The 14,272-nt window shown below is 48.5% G+C and overlaps 1 long non-coding RNA gene across 1 annotated transcript; it reads right to left on the bottom strand.

The window, feature by feature from the left end:
* Window positions 1-3,479: 3,479 nt before the first annotated feature.
* LOC130835323 (uncharacterized) lies at window positions 3,480-5,557 on the bottom strand. The gene is made up of 3 exons (XR_009048864.1): window positions 5,333-5,557; window positions 4,585-4,791; window positions 3,480-4,401 (listed from the first exon to the last, which is right to left on the bottom strand). It is a non-coding gene; the product is annotated as an uncharacterized LOC130835323 (long non-coding RNA).
* Between the last annotated feature and the right edge of the window lie 8,715 nt (window positions 5,558-14,272).

The following is a 14,272-nucleotide window of genomic DNA, read 5'->3' on the forward strand; positions in this document are numbered from 1 at the left end:
TGTTGTACGCTTTGTGAGGGCAGGGGGTCTTGTCTGTTTCACTTATGCACTGCTGTGTCCCTAGCATCTAAAACATTGCCTATCACATAGTACGGGCTTAAGAATTATCTGTTGGGTAGGCAGATGAGAGTAAAACATCTAGGTTTCCGTGGATGTGCAGCCTTGGGGTTGAAAGCAAGGAATCTGAAGTCAGAACTGAGTTTGACGCCTGGCTCTGCTGTTTACTGGCTGTATAAGCTGGAAGACGTCTGTGAGCCTCAGTTTCCCCAGTGCTTACGCCAAGGAGTATCAACATCTCTACATCAGGGTGTCCTGAGAATTAGTGAGGCTGGGCAAATAAAGTTCGTAGTGTAACTTAAGGAGCAAAGAAAATGCTCCAAAGTTATAAAAGTTCTTGTGTGTCTAAGGGAGATCAACTCGATGATGGGTGATGCCTTAGAGGGCCAGGACGGGGAGGGTGGGGGGGAGTCACGGGAGGGAGGGGATATGGGGATATGTGTATAAATACAGCGGATTCACTTTGGTGTACCTCAAAAACTGGTACAAGAGTGTAAAGCAACTATATTCCAATAAAGAGCTTAAAAAAAAAGTTCTTGTGTGTCTAAGAGTGAGGGTGCATTTAAAAAAAATACTTAGAACAGTTTTTAAAAATTGAAATATAGTTGACGTACAATAGCTTGTTAGTTTCATAATGATTTGACATCTGCATACTTTATGAAATGATTACCATGATCGGTCTGATAACCATGTGTCCTCATGCAAAGTATTTACAATATTATTGACCATAGTTCTTATGCTGTATATTACGTCCCCATGACTTATTCATTATATAACTGGAGGTTTTTACCACTTAATCCCCATCACCTATTTCCCCCACCCCCAAACCCCTCCCTTCACACAGCCACCTGTTTGTTCTCTGTATCTATAAGTCTGGTTTTTTTTTTTTTCTTAACTTTTTATTTTATATTGGAGTTTAGATGGTTAACAATGTTGTGATAGGTTCAGATGCACAGCCAAGCACATGAGTCTGTTTTTGAGGGTGCATTTTTTAAGGGCTGTTTTTCTCCAAAAGGATGTTTTATCCCTGGGACTCCCCCAAAGGATCCCGGAGGTTGTCCTCCTGAAAGATGACGCTGCGTAGGCCATAAATTCCTATCAACTCTCCATTGACAATTTCAGTACTCCTCGAGCCTGCAGGGCGGCACCTCATCCTACCTTGTGCCGGCTTGTTCCTGAAGCGGCCGGACTCACCGTGGGGCCATGAGGCTGTGCTCAGCCACCCCGGTCTTCTGCAGCCCTTTGAAGCTGGGCTGTGTCTTTTCTTGTCTCGTGGTCGGCTGGGCCTCAAAGCTCACAAGCAGGCCGTTCCGCACCAGGGTGCAATGGGTGCTCGAGAGATCTCCAGCAGAGATAGGGAGTGAAATCTAGTTCTCCAGCAAAGGCAGCTGCAGGTAGAGTGACCACCCTGGGCTCTGCCATCCCCATCGATGGATCTAGTCCCAGTCTGGGTCTTGGCCCACTCACAGGCCAGAGATCTGGGTCTTTCTGACCTTAACTCTTTGGGCCTGTAGACGCCGTAAGTGTAGCTCAATTTTTGCTTTGGCAACTTTGGTTGTTATCAAGGGAAGATCCTGCGGCTTTGGAAGGAATGATTGATGAGGCTGACCTTCCTCTGACTGCAGGGGCGAGGAAGCAGTTCAGAAGCATGATTAGGGAGGCCACTGACACGGAGTGGGTGGGAAGATGCCGAAGACAAAGTAGGTAGGGTGCAGGGCACAGAGAAAACGCTCAACTCCTGAGAGTAATTATGACATGGATCTGAGAATAAGGAGATTCCAGGCCTAAGTGCCATATCTTTCTTTTGACATTCAAAAGTCCTACCCATCTTTAAGGCTCATTCACATCCCACTTATTTGGAGAATTTTCTGGAGCTTAAATTTCTCCCAGTGTCATTACTGCGTGGCTCTCCTCCCCATCTGCTCTTCTCCACCGCAGGCTCTCCTTAAACACGTGTATGTGTGTGTCTGTAAGTAGCTTGTGTGGTTTCATTCATTCATTCATTCATTCATTCAGAAATAAGCAGTACAGTCCAATGGTTAAGAGTGCACATGGCAACTGGGTAGCTGGAGGTCACTCTGACAACTACTACCTGTGTGAGTTCAGTCAGTTACCCACTTTTTCTCTCTGCCTCAGTCCTCTCATCTCTAAAATGGGCATAATAATACCAGCCTCGTCAGGCTGGGTGATGTTACCCACAAGGCATTCAGAAGAGTGCCTGGCACGTAGTAAGTACTCAATAAATAAGATACCATTCTTATTCCTTTTCAGCAAACATTTATTAAACATCTCACAACACTGCATGTATAACTATTACTGGGCTTGTGGAGATAAAAGATAATGCCTGCCTTCCTGAACTCACACTTTAGACTCCACACCAACCTTTGCCAATTTCCCTTCTCTATCAGCCGGAAAATGTTTACTGATAAACTCATGAAAGAAGGGCAGTTGTTCCTTCCCCAATCAGGGCTTGAACTGCCCAGGGTTACTTTTGTCTTGTGTGCATTGTCTTAAGGACTAGAGGGCTTACAAAGGGCTCTTACATTCAAAGATATTTCAACTCCCCTGAGCTTCAGTTTCAAAGGTAAGATGGGACATAGTTGGTAACTTCTGCCTTTTAGGGTTTGCAGGGCCAAAACAAATGAGGTAGAGCTCGTGGAGGTATCACAGAGCCCCAAATGCCTTGCATAGGATAAAAGCGAGGGTGGCCTCTCTCAACCCCACCGAGAGTCTCCTAGGAGATAGGGCCAGCATCTTGGTCCCTGATAGGATAACATACACTAGGGCCAAGTGCAGGGTCTCTGTCACTTCATTAACAAACAGTGTACACAGCCGACCCAGTGAGAGTCAGAACTCGAATGATTGTAAGCCTCAGAAACTCATCTCCAACAGCCCAGGCAAAAATAGAAATGTGGGGTGATCGCTCTGGGGGTAACCGGTGTACGCACAGGAAAAGCAGAAGTGCAGCAAAGGCCTCAGGACAGCTGAGGGGCTCTTGCTCTGTCTGTCTCTACCATCTTATCTCTTCTCTCTGTCTGCCTGCCAGCTCCGTTCCCTCAAACCAGCTCCCTCCAGGGCAGGAAACATGCCCACCATGAGCACCCTGTTTCCTTAAAGAGACACGGAATTTTCTGCCCTAGATCCAAACCAAGGAAAAAAACACACCAAAAAACCCAAAATAATCTCAGGGAACAAGTCTGATTGGCTCAGCTTGGATCACATGTTTCTTCCCAGGATCCATCAGCCATGGGTGGGGTGGGAGGGGGGGCAGCAAGGGGAGATGGAGTTGCATAGCACAGATACAGCCACTAGGGGGCCTACTCAGCTATGGGGGCCCCAGTTGGGGAGCCTCCACTTCACCCCCTGAGAACATCTGAGGCTGTCCTTTTATCACACTTAGCACTTTTATTGTGCCCTGGCCCAAATGCATGTAATTTCCCCAAGTAGGTAATAAGCTCCATAAGAACAAAAATGATACCGGATACTCTTTTCATTCTTCTCTCTTCCCCGTCACCCTGCCTGTCACACACAGGATGGCAGCCTTAAGTACAGTGCTTGTCACATGGTCATGGAGTGTTCCAGGTAAGAGATCACAGAACTAAGGCACAGAGACAGAAAGCAATTTGCCCAAGCTCACACAGCTCCAACTAGGTGCCAGGTCACCTGCCTTGTGATTTCTGATGGCTTTCTCCCTCTCTCAGGGTTAAAGCCTCCAGTTGTCATTCTTACAAGGACACCTCTGCATAGCTCAGTCACTTCCTGCCTTCCCAGGCTTATCTCCTACACTCTATACATCTTCAAGGTGGTTGTTATTTTTATTGCTGTTCCTATCGTCGCCGGAGGCACCCACACTGATCCACTTCCCTCTCATTAGAGATAAAGGAAAGTTTGACTCTGCATTCCAGCCAGGGGTACACTTCTTTCTCAAATCTGCCTCTCCCCCCCTTACCTTAGGGCTTTTGCACTTGGAATTTCCTCTGCCTGCAACACAGTATTACTTTGCTAGGGCTGATGTTATAAAGGACCACAGACTGGGAGACTTAAACCACAGAAATTTATGGTCTCAAGTTCTGGAAGCTGGAAGTCTGAGATTAAGGTGTCGGCAGGGTTGGTTCCTTCTGTTCCAGGCCTCTGCCCCAGTTTTGGGTGATTTGCTGGCGAACTTTGATTCCTTGGCCTACAGACGCATCCCTCTGATCTCTGCCGTTCTCTTCACATGGCATCCTCCCTGTGTCATATCTGTCCACGTGTCCAAATGTCCCCTTTTCATAAGGCCATCAGCCGCATTGGATGAGCGACCACCCTCATGACCTCACGTTAGCTTGATCACTTCTGTGAAGACCCCTGTTTCCAAATGAAGTCACATTCTGAGGTGCTGGGATCTTAGAACCCCAACATCTCTTTGGGGGGGGGGACACAATTCAACCCATAAAAGACACCATTTCTCAGCCCCTTGTCCGCCCAACCAGACCTCCTCCTCATCCATCCCACCTCAGGCGAGCCTCCTCTGACCACCGCGGACCACACCTGGCCCTGCTGTCTGCCCTCGCCTGCGCTTCCTTCACGTGGTTGAGGATGGTTGGTCTCTGCTTGTGTCACGATCTCATCAGTACCTATGTCTCCCTCGGGCGCTCCCCTTCACGAGGGCGGGAGCGTGACTGTCCTGCGCACCGCGGCAGCCCCCAAGCCCAGAACCTGGACTGTCGGTAAAGGGCATCCGTAAATGCCCGTGGCCTGAACGAATGAACGATGGAGAGGTGAAGCGTCACTAATCACAAAAGTGAAGAGAAGGGTCTCAGCAAGGGCCTCAGAGGCAGAGAGATTGGTGTCTCTTCCAGAGAGAGAGAGTTTGCTCCAGAATCCACCAAGGGCCAAAGCCCCGCCCTCACCCCTTGACTAATGGTCCTGGTCTCGCCCACCCACCCACCCCGTCACCCTGGGAGAATCGGCTCAGCATAGCTTTCCAGGGAAGGTCTCAGGAACCTCGGGGAAGCTGGAGGTGAGTCAGAGAGGTGGTAAAGTGAACAGCTCTGAAACCTGACCCTTGGCACTGAGCTGGGGGGTGGCGGGTTCGCAGAAGGTAGCAGTGCTTGCTTTAAAATTCAAGGGGCCCAAGGGAGGATCACCTTGCAGAAAAGTGCTTGCTCTAGTTGGTAAGGGGCCAGGTGTTGCCCCATCTCCAGGTATCTGGGGTGGCTGCCCCACCACAGCCTGTGAAGGTGACAGCGTGGACTTTGTCAGGTCCACCCCTCCCCCGGGGCCATCCAGCACTCACCTGCGTAGGAGGTGCGGCTTTAACCTTTGTGGCCTCTGCTCTCCCTTGTGTGGGTGGGGACACCAGGTAGATACATCAAGAGACCTTCATCTAGCTCAGCCGAAGCAGCTCGACCTACCCACCCACCAAGGAATTCCACACCCTGGGCTTCCCAGGACCCCTGGGGAACACCTGGCAGTAGAATCCCGAAGGGAAAAAGAAAAGCCTCCCCAAACCCAGCTCAGAATGAGGGCCAAGCTGGAAAAAGTGACTTGCAGGCCAGTCACCACGTTTTTCCCCAGTGAAAGGCTGACTCATTGCAACAGGCCCGGGCTGGCTGGGACTCGAGTCTGGGACTCGAGTCGGTGGCTTGGAACACGCCTGGACAGTGAGCGCCTTGTCTGAAAGGCTGGTCCGTGAGAAGCTGTGGGTCAGCGGAGCTGAGACCCCAGCCCTGGAGAAGACCCGCACGTAGCCCAGGAGCCCTAGGGAAGCGAGTGGGGGTAAGGGGTCCCTGTCTTCCCTTCCCCTCAAACTCTTGGGCGCCTGACATAGCATGAGCTAGGTGAGGTCTGGAGGGACCCTAAGACCCTGGGGGAGTTAAGTCCTCATGTCTTGAGACGTACGTGTTATGGTGCTTCCTCCCTATTGGACACGCAAACAGAAAGCAACACTAAACTTAAATGTAGAGAAAACCAATAAGGTCTTGATTTTCTCCATGCTTTCCTTTGAAATATCAAAGTGGAATTGTTTTCCAGGATGGGGGAGATGGAAGGGAACTGAGACTGCTTTCCTAGTGCCCTGAGCACTTGTCCCGTCTGCCCATGGGGTGATCTGGCACCGTGCAGTGTACAGACTTTAACCCGGAGGGACCCCCCAGATCCTCTTCCCTCCTCATGCCGTTGTCCATGTTAACATCCAGGGCTCTTTGGCCAGGACTTTTGAGTCATATGTTGGTTTAAATCCTGGCTGTGCCATCTGCTTGCTGTGTGACCTTAAGTAAGTCACTTGACCTCAAGTGACTAAATTTCTGTACGTGTCAAATGGAAAGTACGCAAGATAAATGCATGCATAGTGCCTAGTACAGCACTTAGCACCTAGTCTGGTTTATATACTAGATCTCTTCCCGCTTCTCTATTTATGCCCTACAAAGCTGCTTTTTAGGGGGAAAAAAATGCTGTCAGTCATTTACACTTTAGTGTGAATTAGCTCGTGTCATTTCTTCTTGTCATTTATTTGCTTAACAAATGGTTGTGTGTACCTGCCAGGTACCTGATTTGAGCTAGGTGCTACATACTCTACATACAGATTTTTTTTTTTTTTTTTTTTAATCCTCACAACAGTCTCTGCGAGATCACTAATATCCCCATTTGGTGGTGGAGGACACTGAGACTCAGGGAGGTGAAAGAACATTTCCCAAGCTCAGACAGCAGAGCCTTGTTCATTCAGGAAACATTGGCTGAATTTCTGCCCCATCTCAGGATGGGGGCTAGGGGCATAGACGACAGTGAGTCAGGTCCCCATCTTAAGACCCTCGTGGGATACTGGCTGTTTCTGTCACCACTCTAATTGTTAAAATCCCTTTCAACCTCGTGCCTGTGGGCAGGGAGGACCTTCCCCTTCCCTACAATCACCTGTCATGGGGAGTAGCCTTCTTCCTAGTGTGTAGGACTGGCCCTGCCCAAGGCTGATCTGTCAGATCAAAAAAGCCTTCTGCCTTTTCTTTCCAGATCATCTCCAGGGGCTCTGCTGAGCACAGATTTCCAAGACTACCTCAGAATTCCATTCTTGTCCCTTCTTTTGCACTTCATGAGATGATATATATCAACACATGTTCGCTGTAAAAGAGACAGAGACAGAAGAAAAGAAAATAAAGCAAAGCAGAAATTTTCTAAGTAACAGTAACTCCAAGTCTTGCTGAGATGGTTAACATTTTGTTGCAGCGTCTGCCAGACCTTCCTCTTATGCAATTAGGATATAATCAATTTTGATAATAATAATAATGAGAACACTAATTTTAACTCTGACCCGAAGCTTCCTCTATACCAGATACTGTTCTAAGCACCTTAGATATTTTAACTCATTTATTTCTCATAACAGCTCAGTGAGCTGATTATTACTTCCCTCATTTTACAGCTGTGGAAACTGAGGCAGAGAGAGAGAACATTTAAAAGTATACACGGTACTCTTTATTTTTAAAATGGGATCATTCTGAAAGTACTGTTTTGTGATCTACTTTTCTCCCCTTAACAATTATCAATTTACCTTCTCAGTTGTACTTTTTCATGACTATTTAGTGTTCCAACCTTTACACATACCATAAATTACTCAACCAGTGTCCTGTAGGCCATTTTTCTGATTTTCAAGTTTTTCTGTTTGTTTGTTTGTTTGTTTGGGGTCTTTTTGTTTTGTTTTGTTTTACTATGAATAACACAGAGATGTTCATCTTTGTAGCTTAATCTTTGAAAATCTGATGAATTACTCCCTATGATAACTCCTGGAATGGAATCTGTTGGTCTCAAGATGTACATGTTCCAAGGCTTCTGGTGTCCCTTGCAAATTGCCTCCCAGATGCTAAAGGAATGCGAACTGTCACAGCCCCATGGAGGACAGTTTTAACCATGCCCATCAGATGCTCAGGCTACGAGCCAGCAATCCCACTGCTGGGCATATACCCAGAGAACACCATCACTCAAACAGACACATGCACTCCAGTGTTCACTGCAGCACTAGTTACAATAGCCAGGACATGGAAGCAACCTAAATGTCCATCCACAGAGGAATGGATAAAGAAGATGTGGTATGTATATACAATGGAATATTACTCAGCTGTAAAAAGCAATGAAGTTGGGACATTTGTAGAGACATGGATAGACCTAGAGACTGTCATACAGAGTGATGTGAGTCAGAAAGAGAAAAACAAATATCGTATATTAACACATATATGCGGACTATAGAAAAATGGTACAAATCAACCGGTTTGCAAGGCAGAAATAGAGACACAGATGTAGAGAACAAACATATGGACACCAAGTGGGGAAAGCAGGGAGGGTTGGGGGGGAATGAATTGGGAAATTGGGATTGCCATATATACATTACTAATAAGAAAAAACATACCAAGTTGTGCACTGTAAATATATGCAGTTTATTGTCTGTTAACTGTATCTCAATAAAAGTTCTTAAAAAGTGTGTGCAGAAAGATGTAAATAGTGTGCTATTTTTGTATGAAAAAAGGAGGCATATGATAGCCCTAATTTGTAGTTACACGTATAAACATTGCACATATAAACAAGCTCTAAGATAAGTTAAAACAGTACCTACCTGCCTACTTCGGGTGATTTTGGCTGGGCCAGAGGGATCAAGATTAAACAGAATGAATCGAGACAGGAGAGCAATTTTTTTCACTGATCACTTTTTGTGCTTTTAGATTCTGAAACTATGCTGTACTTCTATTCAGAAAATTCTAGTCCTTAAAAATTGTATTCCAGTATTGTTCAATTTTTTTAGGTGTGATAATGCTATTGTAATTTTTTTTAAATTTATCTATTTATGTATTTATTTTTGGCTGCATTGGGTCTTCGTTGCTGTGTGCGGGCTCTCTAGTTGCGGTAAGTCGGTGCTACTCTTCGTTGTGGTGCAGGGGTTCTCATTGCAGTGGCTTCTCTTGTTGCAGAGCACGGGCTCTAGGTACATGGGCTTCAGTAGTTGTGGCACGTGGGCCCAGTAGTTGTGGTTTGTGGGCTCTAGAGCACAGGCTCCGTAGTTGTGGTGCATGGGCTTGGTTGCTCTGAGGCATGTGGGCTCTTCCTGGACCAGGGCTGGAAGCTGTGACCCCTGCATTGGCAGGTAGATTCTTAATCGCTGCACCACCAGGGAAGTCCCTGTAGTAATTCTTTTCATAGAATACTTATTTTTGAGAGAGAGTGAAATATTTACAAATGAAATCATATAATGTCAAGATTTGCTTCAAAATAATCTATAAACGGTGGAAGCAGAATGTTATGTACATTAGGAATGAAAGTGATTGGACATGCATTGAAGCCTGCTGAACCTGAAAAGCTGACACATAGAGGATTCATTATGCCCTTCTGTCTACTTAAAAAAATAATTTACTGGGGTGAAATTCACATAAAATCAAACACTTTAAAGTGCACAATTCAGCGCTATTTAGTACATGTTCAATGTTGTGCAACCACCACCTCTGTCTGCTTCCAAAACATGTTCATCACTTCAAATTAAAACCCTGTACCCATTCAGCAACTCCTAGTCCCTGGCAACCATCTCTCTGTGTTCTGTCACTATGGGTTTATCTCTTCTTGAGATTTCATGTAAATGGACTCATACTATTCATGCCTTTTTGTGACTGGCTTCTTTTACTGAGCATAATGATTTGAGGTTCCCCCATGTTGCAGCATGTATCATTCTGCATATATATGTTGTAGCATAGAGCATGTAGTACTGCCCTTCTTTTTAGTCCATTGTGTGAATATACCACATTCTGTTTATTCATTCATCCGTTGATGTACATTTGGGCTGTTTCCACTTTTTGGCTATTGTGAGTAGTGCTGTCAGGAGCATGCTTGTACACGTCCTTGTCAGAGTGCCTGCTTTCAATTTTTTGGAGTATCTACCTAGGAGTGCAATCGCAGAGTTGTATGGTAATTCTACGTTTGATTTTGGAGGCATCACTAAACTGTCTTCCATCGCAGCAGAGCCGTTTTACATTCCCACTAGCAGTGTAGGAAGGTTCCAATTTCTCCACATCCTCGACAACACTTGTTATTTTCTGTTTTGTTTTTTCTTTATTGTAGCTATCTTAGTGGGTGTGAAGTGGCATCTCATTGTGGTTTTCATTTGCATTTCCCTGATGACTAATGATGTTGAGCATCTTTTCAAGTGCTTCTTGGCCATTTGTACATCTTCTTTGGAGAAATGTCTGTTCAAGTCCTCTGCCCATTTTAAAATTGGGTCACTTTTCTTTTTGTTGTTTCTGTCTCCTTTCATATACGTTTTAAATTCTCCGTGGGGTGGGGGGAAAAGGCACACAAATATTAGATATTTTATTAAAAACTTTAAGAAACACGCATCTTTTTTTTTTTCCTCCCCGCCCCCCTCGCCACCGGCCCTGCGAAGGGGAGCAGTTTTCCCTCCTTTTCCCCACTACTTGAATTCCCCAGAGATCTTTGCATAATCCCTACTTCCATACACCATCCACAATGTGGTTTCCAAGAAAACCATATTTGCTCTTCAAACAAGTAAATAAGCACGAGTTTCTTCCTTTCCACCCTCTTACAGGTGGGTGAGGGGTAGCACAGTAGCCAAGGCTGGCTGTCCCCATCACCATAGCCTGAGGCTGACCCTCTACGTACTTAGCAGCCTGGTGACTCATTCCCTGATGTCCCACCTCAGTGTCTTTGCTAAGGTTCCCCCGGGAAGGGAGGGCCCCTGTCTATAGTGGAAGAAACCTTCCAGGCCCCAGTCCAGCCACATCACAAGACTGGATGGCCCGGCGTGTTGGTGGCTTCCATAGCCAATGGGAGAGGCTTCACCCAGCTCATGTTCTGCTGTGGCAGTCGGGCCAAACAGATGGCTTGGGATAAACATGGTGGGGGGGGGGGGTTGCCGAAGGGGGGGGGTGGGTTTAGCTTTGAGTGGCCTCAGCCTCCCACTGGGACCTGGAGAAAGAGAAGGGTGAGGTAAAGGTGGTGCTTGAGGAAGGGGCTTCGTTTGGTGCCTTCCAAGCATTTGTGAAGGTTTTTTTTTTTAGCAATGGAACTCTTGTTCAAATAACCCTTTACGAAATTTAGGACAGAGAAAAAGGAAGCTGCTCCAGCTGGAGAGGGAGTGAGAAGTCCAGAACCTTCCCTCCCTCCATGCCACGTGGCACTTTGGGGAGTTCCGGGTCTCTGGGGAACACGCCAATCCCATGAGCACAGAGCCTGTATGAAATCACTTGGGAACTCAGCCCTGTCTGTCTCTTGGAGCTTCGAAGAGCCTCGAGAGGCCTGAGGAGAAACCTGGCAGCCCAGCAAGCTCCATCCTGAGCTTCTGACCCTGTCGCACAGAGAGAAGTGGCCCTTGCTTTACCCCGCAGCAGCCACGTACGGGGGAGCTGACCAAGGGCTGCAGAGATGGGCCAGGGTGTGGGTGGCCTGCGGGAACCTGCGAGGAACAGGAGCAGCAGTGGCCTGGTCTCCAAGCCTCCCAGCTTCCCTTCCAGCAAGAGAGCTGGGAACTCGGCCTCCGCCTCCCTCCCTTCCTGCCTCCCGGGGAGCTGCCTCGCCCCAAGTGGTACATAGGTAACTGCTGTCCCAGACTCCTCTGCCTATCCCTCTCCTAACCTTAAGAGAGATGTGTGAAGAGGAACGCCCCCTCCTCCCACCCCAGAAAATCTGACATAGAATTTCCTCAAACCCAGATTCCGGTTCTCAGCCCAGTCAACCTGTGAGTGCCCTTCCTCCACCCCCCATACCCCAGCAGTCCTGCAGGGTTAGTTCTTTAATTAGAGCATGGGCCCATTTGGAGCTGTGAGATGGTACGTGGGGACATTTGTCAGGAAGCAAATAAAGAGTCGGGCGAATAACTCTACCCTGAGCTTTAGTTATCTTCTCCGCCCACTGGGGATCACAGTACCTATGCCACGGGGCTATTTTGAGGATTAAATAAGATAATGCATGTCCAAGCCCAACCGTCACAGCAGCTCAGTTTAGAAGCAGTTCTATACCAGGGAAAGGGCATGGCTCCGTCCTTCACACGATGTGTCACCTCTGGGAGGCTCAGATTTCTCCTCTCTGAGCTCTAGTTGTTTCACCTCTTATTAATACCTACCCCTCACAGTTGCTATAGGAAGTGGAGAAAATTTACATCAAGTGCTTAATATAGTGCCTGGCAGAGGGAAAGCACTCAAACTATGGTAGTAATGGTGGGAATTATTACAACTTTCACTATATGACGGTTACTATTATTATTTAACAGGAAGGGCAGTGGGGTTTTATAGTTAAGCACGTAGACTCTGGAGCCAGATTGCCTAGGTCTAAATTCCAGTTTACCCCTGGAGCTGTGTGACCTTAGGCAAGTTACTTGGCCTCTCTGTGCCTACATTTTGTTAACCATATAAGGAGAATAATAATTAGCCCTACCTCATGGAGTTGCTGTGAAAATTAACTTTTTGTCTATGGAGTGCTTTGAAGAGTGCCTGGGAAATAATAAGTGCTACAAACTGTTTGCTGTTAGTAACAGTAGTATTATTACTACTATTCACACCAGCCTCTGACAGCCTTCCCTTCGGATCCAGTCAAGAAGCTCCACAAACCAACAGTCACCATTCCACTAATGGTGTAGTGACTCCGAAGCTGTGTGACCTTGGGGAAGTTCACTCCCCTCTCTGAGCCCACTTTTATTTCTCTCCAAAATGTAAGTTATAATCGTATCCATAATGGTCTTTCTAGGCTGTTAGGTTTCATTAATGAGCCATGACCCGTGGGAAGCTCTTGTTGCTAGTTAATGAGGCTCTGGTTCCAACGCCCTGCCTAAATCCAGCTCCCTACCCCACCCAGCCTTACGCCCCCCCCCCCCCCCCCCGCCCCCCGCCCGGCGGGAGAGCGCTCGGATCGCCCCCCACCCCCACCCCGCCCGCGGGGCGCGAAGGGGGGCTGCCCGGCGCCCGCTGCCAGGCCCTATTCTGGGGGCCGAGCGAGCTCGCGGCCGTGCCAAGCTTCCCCGGGGATCAGGTTTCTGCTGACGCGGTGCCAGGCACGTCTGCTTCCAGGAACCGGCAGCCGCATTTAGCCGCGGGCCGCACATGAAAGGGCTGCAGTCGGAAACGTGACGTTGTGTCAACAGGCGAGGCAGGTCAGCGCTGGGTGAGACCATCCCGGCAGGCCCAGAGGCTCACGCCCTGTCTGAAGGCGGCCAGCTCCCAAGGGTCTGCTCCCCTGCCTCCCGCCACCTCCCCTTGGCCCCAGAGCCAGGGCTTCGCGCCCCCATACTCGCACACACCCCTTGGGTCACAGAGGGCCTCCTTGTCCCCAAGGGGCCAAAGACGGGGGTGGGAACCCCTCCTCCGCATCTCCCTCCGGCCCGCTTGGAACCTGCTGGAACCGACCTCGAAAGAAGGTCAAGGGCAACCTAGAAGCAGCACAGGTGGCAGAGGGAGGGCTGCTGCTTTGAGGGGTGTCTGATAGACTGCCGTCAGGGGACTCTGGGTTGAGGCTGTGTGGAACCCTCGAACGCTTTTGAGTTCAGGGTGCCGAAACCACTTCCCTCTGTCCCCACAGCCACTCCTCGAGTCACGGCTGGGGAGAGGAGGGGAACGGGCAAAAAGAGTCTGGCCTTGATTTCAACCCCGTGCTCCAGCCCCAGGATACGCTTCATTTGTTTAGGTTTTTACCCAAAAAGTCTAGCCAGAAAAAGCTTAGCAATTCATGGAGGAATTCGGGAGCTTAACAGGCAGGAGATCCTGAGGGCCAGGCCCTGAGCTGCTGGGAGAAAGAGGGCCTTTCAGAGTTTGCTGCCTGCCTGCTCTAAGGCGTGTGTGTGTGTGTGTGTGTGTGTGTGTGTCTGTGTGTCTGTGTGTGTGTGTGTGTCTGTGTGTGTGTGTGTCTGTGTGTGTGTGTCTGTGTGTGTGTGTGTGTGTGTGTGTGTGTGATGCCAGACCACCCAGTTCCTTGATGAGACCACCAGCTCATCTCCTGACTCCTGGTCCAGGGCTCCTCCCACGACACCGCTGCTGCCCGGGGACGGCTCACACAATCCAGGCAATGCTCACTGTCGCCTGCTGGCTGATCAGCAGACAGGGAAGGTGACATTTGAAGCAAACAGACACGAAGGGCAGGTGGTGTCTCTGCTGGGCTGAGAACTCCCTGGGGGCAGGTTCCCTGCATGGGCTCCAGACAGCCAGAGGGTTCTGGAGCCAGGCCCTGGCCAGCAGGAAAGATCAAGACACCTCCGGGAGGGAGAAGG

The sequence above is a fragment of the Hippopotamus amphibius genome, chromosome 13 (assembly GCF_030028045.1).
Source record: "Hippopotamus amphibius kiboko isolate mHipAmp2 chromosome 13, mHipAmp2.hap2, whole genome shotgun sequence".
Lineage (NCBI taxonomy): Eukaryota > Metazoa > Chordata > Mammalia > Artiodactyla > Hippopotamidae > Hippopotamus > Hippopotamus amphibius.